Source organism: Gallinula chloropus (assembly GCF_964237585.1).
Source record: "Gallinula chloropus genome assembly, chromosome: 4".
NCBI classification, from domain to species: domain Eukaryota; kingdom Metazoa; phylum Chordata; class Aves; order Gruiformes; family Rallidae; genus Gallinula; species Gallinula chloropus.
The window spans coordinates 60454263-60469149 of NC_140088.1; positions in this window are offsets into that span (position 1 = coordinate 60454263).

The window sequence follows — 14887 nt, forward strand, 5'->3', positions numbered from 1 at the left end:
CTGAAAACGAGACTTTCAATTTCAAGTCTAACGTATAAAAAGCTAAAAGAAACCTAATTTGGAATAGTTATGGCACATTCAATGGCAGGAAAATCCGTGATGAAAAATACTGACAAAGTGGAAACTAACTTTGCTTTGTGACAAAGCTATTCCAGTTTACTATGAATGATTGGCATTCTTATGGTGACAGGATTGTTTCGTGAGGGGAAAAATAGAATTTAGATCCATTCTACTATTTAAGGGTGAAAGTATAAACACAGTCTGTTCTCTTAAGGATTAAACAGATAAACTTTTAAAACTCCTAAAGGAAGAATTTATTGACAAAAGGCTAGTTATAAGAAGGTAGGCAGAAATAAGTGTTTTGCTTTTTTTTCCAAATACAATATAGTGTAATATACTTCCTGTCCTCTCAGTTTTGACATAGTTCTGTCATGAATAACATAGCTGATAAAACTAACTGCAGGCGTATTCAATGTGAATTTTGAGTCTTACAGTAAGACATTTAGTAAGCATCCACCTCACAAAAGCAAGTAACATGACTTTATTCTAGATCAACACTAAACTAATTTTAGATTAGTTCTGTTAGCTACCTCTGAGAATGTTTAAGGGATAGCAGCCAAAAGCACCAAAATCAAAGAAGGAAATATGCAAGAAATCCTTGTCGTTGTTTTATCTTGGCCCAAGATGTGGAAGATATTCTTGTGTTCCAAATTTAATTTATTTTTCTCTCTAGTGAAATGAAAGTAATAGTCTAAGTCTACACCCTTTCATAGGTAACTGCAAAGTTAAAAAAATTGTTATTATAAAGCAGCATTGTATTTAAATGCTGTGTACTCCTAATAAGACATAAGGCTAAGAGTTCATACCCCAGACCAAATTACCCAAGTTGATGCTTGTAAGCACTCAGTATATGCTCCTGAAAAAAAATCTACCCCATAACATCAACTCTACCTCCAGACGCAAAATGTCTCTGGGAGATCCATGGACAGTTTTTGAAAAACAGTGGAAATTAAGGCAAGCAGTCAGCACATGCACTTCTGTTGACTCCATTTAGCAGTATCTTTCACTGTTCAGCCTGCAAAGCTTCCAACTCTAATTCTTAGGACAGTTTTAGTGTAAGAAAGTTGCTGACAACACTGCTGTATGGGAACTGTGCTAGGAAGGATCTGCCAAAAGAATATAAAAGAAGGATGCTGTGCACAATGATAGAATTGCCTAGGTTGGAAGGCAACCTTTAGATCATTAAGTCCAACCATAGCCTAACTTTGACTAGTCCACCTCTAAAGCATGTGTTTAAGGACTATACGCCTTTTACATACCTCCAGGGATGGTGACTCCACTACTCCCCAGTTCCAGTATTTCACAACCCTTTCAGTGAAGAAATTCTTCCTGATATCTAACCTAAATCTCCCCTCATGCAATTTCAAGCCATTCCCTCTCCTCCTATCACTTGTCACCTGAGAGAAGAGACCAACCTTGACATCTCTGCCACTGCCCTGCAGGCAGTTGAGAAGAGCAAAAATGTCTCCCATCAGCCTCCTTTTCTCAAGACTAAAAAGCCCCAGCTCCCTCAGCCACTCCTCATAGGATCTGTGCTCCAGACCCTTCACCAGCTTTGTCGCTCTCCTCTGAATGCGCTCCAGCATCTAAACGTCCTTCCTGTAGTAACAGACCCCAAACTGAACACGGTACTCAAGTCCAGAGCTGAGTATAACAGAACTATCACTTCCTTACTCCTGCTGGTCATACTATTCCTGACACAGGCCAGGGTGCCGTTGGCCTTCTTGGCCACCTGGGCACACTGCTGCCAGCTCATGTTCAGCTGGCTGTTGGCTAACGCCCTGAGGTCCTTCCCCTCCAGGCATCACTCCAGCCACTCTGCCTCAAAACTGTAGCGTTGTCTGGGGTTCTTGTGACCAAAGTGTAGGACCCAGCACTTGGCCTTGTTGAACCCCTAAAGTTGTCCTCTGCCCATTCATCCAGCCTGTCCAGGTCCCTCTTCCTACCTTCCAGCAGATTGACACTCCCACACAATTTGGTGTCATCTGCAAACTTACTGAGGGTGCATTCAATCCCCTGTCCAGATCATTAATGAAGATGTTAAACAGGACTGGCCCCAGTACTGAGCCCTGGGGAACACCACTTGGGACCTGCTGCCAGTTGGATTTAGCTTTGTTCACCAGAACTCCCTAGGCCCAGCTGTCCATCCAGTTTTTAACTCATAAGCAGATATATGGTTATGGGAAGTATGAGTACGATATATATTTTAGTTCTCCCGAGCTCTTTAAATACCTTAAACCTTAATAAAATATATACATAGGAAAAAATTATTACAAAATGAGGAAAATTTTTGCTAGAAAACTGACCTTATAAGAAAGCAGTTGAAACACTTGTAAATTTATACTGCAAAATTATTTAATAATCTGAAATAAATTCATAAGTTTGCCACTGATCCTGCAAGTCCTCTTTACAGGCTCACTCTCATTCAAGTGAGCAATCCCTCACACTCAGTAAGGCTAAGCGTTCTCAAAAGTTAAGTGAACATTCAACTTGTTTGTGCATTCGTACACAATGATAATAAATAAAGTTGTTCCACATGAACAGTCATTTGTGTGATATTGACTGTTGTCAATACCAGTTCTGGAATTACAAGTGCAGAATTATTTAATCCCCCTCCACTCTTCATGCTGCATAGCTGTGGGGACCAGCCACCAAGTGTCTTTTGCTACACCTGGGTTTTGTGAAATATATCTCTGTGTATCCTAATTGGAACTGCAGAGAAAAATCACTACTTCACCTTCCCTGGTTTTATAGTCAAATTTCAGTCACTCCATTTAATGGTTCCGCAAAACTCTCACATCGATGGAAGCATATAGCCTCACTGTGTTCCTCAGACTAGTGTCAATGCCAATAGTCAATAAGAGATATATTTTCCAACTATAAAATACAGTACAAGGACTCCTTATCTGAGTGCCCCGGATAGACCAAAATCCTCTCCTGGGGAACCCATAAAATCTTGTGGAAAATTATAAAACTCTTAAAATACCACAGGAAACAACTTTCTACCACAGGCAGAAGGATTGGCAAAACGACCCTCTAAATTTATGCTACAATCATTATGATTGCTTTTTGAAGTCATATGCAAGCAATTACTTAATTTTCTTTGCTGTTTTAGAGTTCGCTTACTTGAAGCAACTAGAGAAATCATCTTGTAATAACCAAGAGCTTTTCTGGAGTTCTAAAGTGAGTATCTTTTTACAGGTCATGTGGACTATAGTTTATTATCTGTATTCCATACCATACCACAAGCATGCACACACACACAGAGTCTGAAGTTCTTTTAACTTAGCAACAGAAAAGGATGGACATGTTATTAGGAGGCAGGAATTTTGTTATTTTGCATCTTCAAGATAGTTTCAGTTTTGTTGAACTGAAGCAGCTCTACACTTGCTCAAATCTCTTTCATGCTACTTCGTAAGACACTGTACATATTCCATCACCTAACAATAAAGAGGAAATCTTACACTTGAAGTTTGCAACCAAAAAGTGAAAGAAAGAAGTACAAAACAAGCTTTCAAAAATGTTTGTTTTCTGAAAGGAAAGCCAAAAAGTAGGATAGCTACCCTAAATTTTGGAAGAGCTAACTTTGATCTCCTCCGAAATCTAATAGGACCTGTCCCGTGAGCTACGCTGTTTGAAGGAATGGGAGCCTATGAGAGCTGGCTATTATTCAAACAGCGCTTTTCCAAGCACAGGAATGATGCATCCCTTTGAGTAAGAAATTGGGAAAAAGAGGCAAAAGACCGGCGTGGATGAGCAAGGAGATAATGAGTAAACACAAAGGGAAGCAGAAGGTCTATGAGCTGTGGAAAAAGGGTCTGAGCACCCGGGAAGAATACAGGAAAGTTGTCAGGGCCTGTAGGGATGCGACTAGGAAGGCTAAAGCCCACTTGGAAATGAAGCTGGCAAGGGACATAAAGGATAACAAAAAGGGTTTGTTTAGCTATGTGAATAGTAAGAAGATGACCAGGGATAATGTAGGTCCCCTGCTGAATGAGGTGGGTGTCCAGGTAACGGGGGATGCTGAGAAGGTGGAGATACTGAATGCCTTCGTCACTTAGGTCTTCATTTCAAAGGCCCCCTGGGACCCACAGACACTGGATGAAAGAAGTAATGTTTGGGAAATGAAGAGCTTCCCTCTGGTTGAGGTGGGGGTGGTCCAGGAGCGTCTCAAAAGGATTAATGTACACAAGTTCATGGGTCCAGATGGGATGCATCCATGTGTCCTGAAGGAGCTGGCAGAAGTGATTGCTGAGCCACTCTCTATCATCTTCGATAGGTCTTGAACAGGAGAAGTGCCTGAAGACAGGAGGATAGCCAATGTCACTCCAGTCTTCAAAAAGGGCAAGAAGGAGGATCCGGGTAACTATAGGACAGTCAGCCTCACCTCTGTCCCTGGAAAAGTAATGGAACAGCTTGTTCTGGATGCCATCTCCAAGCAATTGGATGAGAAGGCGGCCATGAGGAGTAGTCAGCATGGATTCACCAAGGGAAGATTGTGCTTGACCAATCTCATAGCCTTCTATGATGTCATCACTGGCTGGGTAGATGGAGGCAGAGGAGTGGATGTCATCTACCTTGACTTCAGCAAGGCTTTTGATTCTGTCTCCCATGACACCCTGATAACAAAGCTGAGAGAGCATGGGATAGATGAGTGGACAGTGAGGTGGGTTGAGAATTGGCTGTCGGACTGAGCCCAGAGGGTGTTGATCAGTGTAGCAGAGTCTGACTGGAGACCGGTGACTCGCGGTGTTCCCCAGGGCTCGGTGTTGGGTCCAGTCCTGTTTAATATCTTCAATGACGCCCTTGATGAGGGAATAGCATCCACCCTCAGCAAGTACGCCGATGATACAAAGCTGGGAGGGGTGGCTGACACGCAGGAACACTGCGCTGCCATCCAGCGAGACCTTGACAGGCTGGAGAGCTGGGCAGGGAGAAACCAGATGAGGTTCAACAAAAGCAAGTGTAAAGTCTTGCACCTGGGAAGGAACAACCATTTGTATCAGTAGAGGCTGGGGGATGACCTGCTGGAGAAGAGCTCTGTGGAGAAGGACCTGGGGGTCCTTGTTGATGACAGGTTGGCCATGAGCCAGCAGTGTGCCCTGGTGGCTAAGACAGCCAATGGGATCCTGGGGTGCATCCAGAGGAGTGTGGCCAGCAGGTCAAAGGAGGTGATCCTCCCCCTCTACTCTGCCCTGGTCAGGCCCCACCTGGAGTATTGTGTCCAGTTCTGGGCTCCCTGGTATAAAAAGGACAGGGATCTCCTGGAGAGAGTCCAGAGGAGGGCTACAAAGATGATTAAGGGCCTGGAGCATCTCTCCTATGAGGAGAGACTGAATAAGCTGGGGCTGTTCAGACTTGAGAAAAGAAGACTAAGGGGGGATCTAATTAATGTCTATAAGTATCCTAAGCATGGGATGCAGGGGGAAATGGCCAGCCCCTTTTCAGTGGTCTCTGGAGACAGGACAAGGGGCAATGGCTGCAAGTTGGAGAATAGGAAGTTCCACACCAACATGTGGAAGAACTTTTACACAGTGAGGGCGACAGAGCCCTGGAATAGGCTGCCCAGAGAGGTGGTGGAGTCTCCATCTCTGGAGATATTCAAGACCCATTTGGACGCCTATCTGTGCAATATATCCTAGGGAGCCTGGCAGGGGGGTTGGACCCGATGATCTCTTGAGGTCCCTTCCAACCCCTACAATTCTGTGATTCTGTAAAATTGTCAAATAGGTTATGCACACATTAATAGCAGATTTCTTTTCAGTAAACACAGGAAAACAATTTCTCAAAGCGAGTCTGAATATTAACAGGAATTCTTTAATTTGCTTTTCATAAATAAATGGTCTGGGACAAAGTGTCTGTGTGCACGTGTGTGTCTGTGTGTTAAGAAATAAATATTAAAATATAAATATTTAAACCTGTATAGGTCTAAATATGTAATGTAGTGTATTATAGAATTTCAAAGGACTTTTCTAGGGTAAAGGCCCAAAAGGTTAAATTGTCAAAACAGTAGTGAACATAAGATAAAGTTTATTTACTACACTTAAAAATACTGCAAGTAAAAAGAAGTAAAAGAAGAATTAGATATAAAGAAAGCAAGGATTATTATAAACAGGGTACCAATGTACTCATGCTGGACATTAGAAAACTTCTGAATAGCTGGTTAGTACAGTCTTGTTACAACCTTTAGTCATAGTGCACAGATACCCATAACTAGTTCGAATGTGGGGGTACGGCCAGTTTCTGCGGGAAATTACATGACATGTTTTGAAAGAACAGATACCAAGGGATCTGTTTAACTAAATATTCAACCAGACCTCTATGCCTATGTACTTAAAAATCTACCACTTCAACTTGCCTGTGCCCCAAAACTAAATACCACCTGCTCCCAAACAAAAAGCATTGTGAGGAGAAAAATGAAGTAATCATTATTTGCATTGTTTTTGGCATATTGACACATTTTTTCTCACATCACATGTCCAAGCTCACCAACCTCTCTTTTCTCTCACAAGATATTCAAAATCAGCTTTTTTTTTTCAGCTCCAGCTGAAATGCATGCCTGAAGGGGAATGATCCCTTTTGTGTAAATATTAGAGTGCAGAATTATAAAAATAGGCTTTAGTCATCACTTCTGGTTTGGTTCATTCCAATATCTTTCAATAACTTATTCCTCTTGAGTGTATGAATACATATGTTCCCATAAAAAAAGGATGACAGCTACAGTCAGAATAACTATCTGGGTTCTTAGTGAGGTACTAACTTGTTTTTCTCTATCAGCAAAGCGTATCACAGGAAAACTCCCAGACTGGATGGTCTGAAAGTAAATGAAATATAAACAGTTGCAAATAATTCAAAGTTTACTGGAAGTGGACTCATACAGAAGTACTGTAATGTGATGGAAACCTATAAAATGCCTTGATCTCAGAGAAACTACATTGGTTGTACTAAACAATTATAACATTGTATTCTTTAAAAAAGAATATTCAGTGATTCTCTATCACACCATGGATAGTAAATGAGAAAGAATGTTTATTTTTAAAGACTTCATTTATAAAGCAGAATCACAGAGCTTCGGGGAATTTTTAACTAAAATAATATAATGATCAAACCCAAGATGTATCTATTATAGAAAAATTATAGCTTAGATAATACAGAGATGCCAGTACTTTAGATAAAACCTAACCTACTGGGGATAAGAGTTATATTTAGTTGACTGCTAAAGTGCACTCATGTTAAAAATGAACAGTGACGCTAACCTTAGGAAAGAAATGGATAATGAATAATAAAGAAAAAAAAAAGGAAAAAAAAACAGATCAAAAGATAAAAGAGAAAGTTGGAAAAAGGAAAAAGACCACAAAGAATTTTGAGATGCTCACATAGTGTCATTGTAGAGAATAGGCCTTTGAAAATTATTTGCTAAAATACTTTTTGCGCTCAGTGTATATTCCCCTATATACATGTTCCTGTAGTGAACATGTGTATCACACATGGAAGATGAGTATGTATTTTTAAAAAATCATTAACTTCTATAAATATTATTTCTTTCTATACTGCAATATGCTTTCTAACAGATTTTGGAAACAGTGTTTCAATACTGTTTTAAAGTCAGTTAATGCAGCATCCAGTAACTCACATGATATAGAGCAGTGCTGCATGAATAGGATGAACTACATCCTTTTGAAAAGAACAATTCAAATCAACTGAGTATATTGGATCGTTGAGTTTAAAACAATACAATATTTATAATGGAAAAGTTCCTAACAAGCTTTATCCATAAAACTGAACACTGCACAGTATTCCAGGACACAGACAGAACCAAAGGACAAGTTCCAAAGCTTTAGGATTCGCTGAAATTAATTAGATGTGAATTTTGTCAATGGACTGGATATACATTTCAGAATTCTATGAAATATAAAGGTGGATGTATCACAAAGGTTTTATAGCCAGCATGTTGCCTCCAGCAGTGGCCAATGATGTACCTAGAAAACAGCATAAAAACAGGGCACATATAAAGCAAAACTTCATGGTCCTACCCTCCATGGGAAATGCTGACCTGCACATTAGGAATTCCCTTTGACCCAAACATAATATCTTCATATTTAATTTGCACAGTATCTTCATATTTAATGTGCACAGATATATTCTTCCTCTATTCCTAATTCCACTTTGCAGCACTAAAAATACAAGAAAAAGATGGCGGATTTGGTATTCCACTGATGAGAAGCCTGCATTTGTTGCATAGTTAACAGTGATCTTGGAAAATGTTTACATTGTCTGAATGATCACTTAGAAGAAACTAAGCCTTTCTTTTTTTTTGTTTTTAAATCTTAGTTCATTCCAGTCTTCAAAACTTGGTATGAAGAATAAAATCATAAGACAAAGACATTATGAATATTGTCTAAAAATAAGACTTGAAAAGGCACAACATTATTAAAGGGCAGCAAGAAGAATCAACAGTGAAAAGGCCAGCCTCAGCTCATTTTATGTGCATTTTCTGTACACTCTGACAGGGGAAAAAAAACCCAAACCAACTTGAAAATGCCCAGCCATGCAGGTGAACAAAACTGTCCTGCTATTCTTAATTGCTACTTCATCTCACCATTTTTCAGTGAGGTAGAAGGTATTTTTCAAGTAGCAGCATGTGGTTCCATGACAGACTCCACAGGCAGTTATGCTGGGAGTTTTGGAGATTCCTTTATATTGGGATGCTGCTGTTGCTGCTGTGTTGGATTGTCATAACTGCTCAAACAGCATTTTCTTTTCAGATCCTGAATTCTGAAGATGTTCTTTTGTTTACATAGATATTTATACATATGCATACATCTATGGAGAAATAAACAGCTGTATATTATTCTCATGTACACATATTATATAAGTCTAAATGTTATTTTGCTAGCTATCACCTACTATGCCCGGATGGGAAGATGATGATATTCCTAACTACATTTTTAATATTGTAAAATACTTAAGTTAATCGGATTCTACTGCTGCACTTCAGTTAATGAAAAAATGGAAATGAAATGTCATATGAAACAGATTTGCAAAACTAAACAGTGACTCCAGAAACACTTTTATATCTTTTTAAGCTGAGGCACAGAAGAAATTGAAAGCACAAAAGATCACTAGCCACTTTTTGGTACCTAATTTAAAATAGCATGCACTACACAGGTCATTTCACTGAATATGAAATCACAGGGCCAGCATAAATATTCGTATTGCTATCTGCAGTACAGATCTCTGTTCTAGTTCTCAAATAGCTGTGGTATAGATAAAGTCCCCACATTTTTCAAACCGCAATATTACATTAATCAATGAAAAAAGGAAATCAAACACTAAAGAAACTAAATCAGAATTAGTCAAATTTACATTTAGCAATATTTAATCCTGCTTGTTTACACAAAAGACCAAGTGTCTGCAAATGCAGCCCATCAATTGAGTGGTGAACCAGAAAAAACAACTAAAGAACTGTGCACTCCAACTATTCTTTACAACTTAAAAAATACAAGCAGTATTTTTTCTTGTCTTGCAAATACAAAAAAATACCAAATCAACCAAGCAAGACCAGAAAATAAATATAAAAAATCCCTTCACTCTGGGTCAGACTGAGACCTTGGAACCTCCCTGAAGATATTGTTTTTAATGGAAATGCCAACACCATATACAGCACTGCTAGCAGACACTGTTTTAATATAAGACATCTCCTCTGCTCCTCTTTTCCATTTCCAAATTGAGCCCAAGAGGCCTAAGATGAGTCTGTTGATCAGGTTTCTTGTCAACTAACATTTTCAACTCGGTATAGATTTTCATACAGAGAGTATCATTTGGTGGCTTCTGTGTTTTTCTACTTCTGTTTTAATTTATCACTTGAAGTAAGTGCACTGGGTGGATACTTATCAAGTCTCTACTTCCCTGGAGGGCTACAAAATACAATTTCCATGTTCATTGTTGATGGCCTAAATACAGCATACATGAAACAAGAATTGGCCTCTAATACAGTGGCTAAGATGTCCATAAAATAGTGGCTCTAGGGGCTGGATTATAGGAATAAACAAAATAGATTTTACGTCAGTGGATTTAGATAATTTCTAAAAGATTTAGCACAAGGAACCTGAGCTGTGTAATGATGCAATCTGTAGATATATTCTCTGCCTGAAGGTCAGCAAAATGCTGCATGCTAATATGTACTTTACAATATTCCATAGTTTTATCCTTTTTTAAAAAACATATAACTTGGAAAAGACTTAAAAAAAAATCTTTAAAACTGTTAAAAAAAGTTAAACTAAGCAGTAAAAATGTTGTTCCTCTAGGGTTTTGCTACGAAACTTATAACTATTGAAAACGTGAAACACAGCACATTTTCCCAGTGCTTGCAGAAGTATTTGACCGAAGATGATGTTCAACTGAACATATAGTTAGTCATTTTGATGTTCCAATTTGGATTAAGTTAAAAGAATATCAGAATAAATTTAAGATCGAGTTATTAGCATATAGCTAAATTGTATTGCTTTTTGAAACTGAGATCACTGGTATCAAAACTTAGCTGTTTCTCTTTTATACTTGAGTAACTTTCTCTTACATCTTTAACTTCCAGTGAATCAAAACTTCTGGTAGTTGTTTGTTGCCAGACATCAGACAACTGCACACACAGAACAGGGACAGAGAAACATTCTGTAAAGATTACAATGGCTCCTTATGTGCCTTTACCTCAAGGTTGAAAATCAAATAATCAATTAAAAGTCCTCAGCTTTATATCTTATCTCCAATCAATCTTCAGCAACACTGTGACCCAAAGTCACGGGTACAGAACTAGTTCAATATTGACCCAGATGGAAGAATGACATTTCCTGAATCATTAATATTAATTTTTATACCAGAAAATTCTTTGGGAATTCACACCAGCATTCTATCAGACATGAAGTAATTTCATTTTTAGATTTACTCTGTCAGACAGTGCAGTTACGGACAGCAATCATGAGACTTAGCACCTATACCATACGTTAACTTACCCTGTAAAGGATCTTTTCATATTCTGTTCTGCGCTCACTTTGGTGTAAGAGGACCAGTGAGGACAAAGTAATGTCTTTATCTGCATACAGATGAAGAAACAAAAACTACAAAAATGCTGGGAACAAAATAAATTTCAAAGGGAAGGGTAGAAAAATAACCTGAATCTTCCCCGCTGCCAGCAGCTACGCTAAATGTAAGATTATATCCAGAGTTATAAATCTAGACTTTAATAAATACATAATTACAAAAACTAGGGGGCATTGACAATAACTGTTTTGTAACAATTTTTCGTAGCACCCCAAAGAATTGTTTCAGATTCAGGATTTTTCAACACATTTGAGTATTGCTGTATTCGCTGAATATAACTTTTAACCTCACTGATAATAAACCACCGTGGAAACACAGAGTGTGCTGTCCAGTGCAAACAGTTCTGTTACTGTGTCAACACTTTCATTCTGAGTTACTTCCTTCAACTCAAGAATTACACACCTATTCTGGAGATGGAAAGATGTAATCATTCTACGCAAACCCTGTTAATGTTGAGGATTTCAGGTGTTTCATTATCTTATTAAACTCTAAGACAGCAATATCCATCTTATTTCAGAACCCTGATTTGCTTAAACTGTCAGGTAGTAGATTCTCAGGCTCTCTTATGACACAATCATGAATCTCTCATTGAGCTTTCATCACCAGTTTTCACTTCCTTTCTATCTTCTTTTCTTGGGGTCACTAACATAAGTAGTATCCCAGTTTGTCATAATTTTCAATGCTTCTTCCTTGAATAACAATTCTACATTAATAAAGAACACCATTATCTATATTCTCTGAGTAACAGATGTGGTGGAAGATGAAATCTGCTTGTAACTGCCAGACACAAAATGAAGCCTAGTGCAACCACTCAAAACCTCGACCCTCAAACCAAAATGACTGATCTCTGAATTTTCTTTCAAGAAAATTTCTGTGATGTAATTTGATCATTTTTAGTACTATTACACTTTTGGATTTCTGTTAGAGGGTTTAGAAAAATCTTTTTACAATGTAAATTGAACTAAAACTGGGCAGACTTGTGGACAAATTGTTCTCTACCTATTATTTCTGATTATGATTAAGCATTGCTTCTTAAGCTGCTTGGGATTTACACCATTACCAGTACACTTTCTTTTACTCTTCACATTGGCAACTTAGCCTATGTCCTTAAAAGCTCTTGCAAAATCTGTCAAGTGAAATCTCATGTATTATAAATAACTACTTAATCATGTTATGGCATTAAAACAAAATTACTACAGAAAAGATAAAATATGTTAGTATTCTTTTCTTATCAGCCTGTTCTTTGGGATTTTTTTATATGCCACATTTACATTTATAGTGGTCTTTTGGGGAATCTAGTTCTATTGTATCAGGATTTGATACGTGAAAGAGAAACACTATTTAAATATAACAGTTTGGGGTTAGTTATCAGTAATTAAATTTAGAAGGTAAATGAACTGTTATTCTTTTACTATATTAAATAAAATAATTGCATTTTACCAACTTACTTTCAGCCAAAGTAATTTCCTGTGCAATTCTTAAAAAAAAATAAGTTGTGTTGTTCCAGGTATTTTCCCCTCATCTTTAGAAAGACAATACTGTCCTGAATTGTGATTATATCCTGTGGTAGCAGGAAGAGGTTGAGAAATAACCAACAGGCTTGATTAAAATAGCCAGAAATCTAGAAAAACAGGGAAAGTTGCATTGTGGACATCAAATTTTAGGAAAAGGACTGCCCTCCAAAGGTTTCCAGGCCCATCCAAACTGGTTTTTAATAAGCAGATTCCAAGCAGAAATTAAAACACGTTTTCCCTTCTTTTGTTCCTTCTTTCACTCAGTGACAGAATGTTCTCAGCATAAGACCTATACTCTGATTAAAAAAAGACTGTGATACCTCTGCAGGTTCCCTACAGCACAGCCTAACCAAAGCCCATAACTGATCCAACAGCATTTGTCATCTCTGCAGTATACTTGCTGTAATTCCCCTCCTCTGGCTTTTCTTTCAAACTAGATCACAAACAATCTTTGAACAAAATAAGAAAAAGCAAACTATTTTAACTGAGGAAAAATGACACATGGGTATTAAGTGCTATATATAATTAATTTAATTGGCATCTTCTACTAATCTGAGGTATTATTTATTTTGCATAAATGGCCTTTGCTTTTTTCCCAACTAATTTTTATTTAATATAGCTTCTTAAAAAAAATTTTTTTTTTACCTCTTAAAAACACACAAGAATATTTCTGGCAAGTATTTTCAAGATAGTTTTCTTAGATTTCTAGATTACATTTTTTTTACCATTTAAACACAATTAAATCTTTTATAATAAAGTCAACAACAATTTTACCACTAGCACAGATCATAGTTCACACCCAGCATAGAATTGAATCTTGATTTGAAAAAGGCACAGAAATGTAAGGAGCAGATTTAAATCTGGCCCAAATAAACCATCAGAAAGCCCGATGAGATTTTAAAAGACTGAATCTGCATCATGAGTCATGCCAGGCTCATCTCTAACTCAGACACTGCTTTGTGCTTGTTTATTTTAGAACTTTAAATACTTTATATCTCTTTTCTCAAACATAATACCAAAAATTATCAGGGGGTGAGGGGTGGGGAGGTAGGGCAGAGCACGTTTAGTCAAAAGAAGAAAATTGAGGACATAATTGTTATGTTTTATCTAATAATAAATTCCAGTTCTCACATAAATGTGAAATACTGAAAATAAAAGCACCCAAAAGGAACTTGCAGAATTATCTGACATACTTTACATAGTTCCTTTGGTTGACAATGATACCGTGCTGCTTTGTTCAAGCTTTTTCACATTGCATCCTAACTTGCAAATATACGTATGTGTGTGTTTATGTGTGAATGGCATGAAACCGGTGCATAAAAAAGCATGTTATCGCCTCTTTCTCACTGAAATACTGTCAAAACTCAGAAACCTCAAAAGAAAACTCTTTCCATCATAAATGAAAAGACTATATTTTCTTTGCATACTAACTATTGTTGTAAAAGGGTGAAGTGAAAAAAAAAACTGAAAGCATGTAAGTAACCCAGAAATTGATTTCAAATGCCCATACAGGAGAGAAAAATCAGACCCAATTCAGCCTTGCCTCCCTCCCCCCCCCCCCCATTATCAGCATTTGTTCTCATGCTACTTATATATTTTCTGTCTCTCTAAATTGAGGCCTCATGAGGTTTTTACTGCTTCAGAGAAGGAGTTGCAACCTAGGTGAACACTATGTTGTGTTTCCTTGTTGGTGGTCTGTGATTGTTTGAGGACAGTTATTTTTCTTTCATAGCAATGAGGATTACACTAGAGGGCAGGACACATATAACACAATACCAGCAGTACTCATCTAATATATCCAAGGGGATATTTCAGAAATGTAGGTTCTATGATTTTTCTGGTATCAGTTATATTTAACTCTCTCTTAAAAGCAATGATACCATTCTGCAGGACAAAATGTTAAATGTTTCAATACAAGCAGGATAAAAGATACTTGAAACTGCACTTAGATTAACATGTCTATGCAGTACAGGATCGTAAAACACAATTTAATTTGGGTATGCTATTGTAAGATTAGCCACTAGACCTTTAATAATGAGAGGTGTTTTATAGAGAAAAAGATGAAAATAAGCACGTAACCTTATTTGTTCAAAAGAGATTATTACTTTAAATAGGCACTTTGAATATACAGGGAATAAAAAGATTAAATATTAATCTGACTAACAAAATGATAATTTCATTTCATTTTTATGTTACTAGTACAATTAAAATACATATAA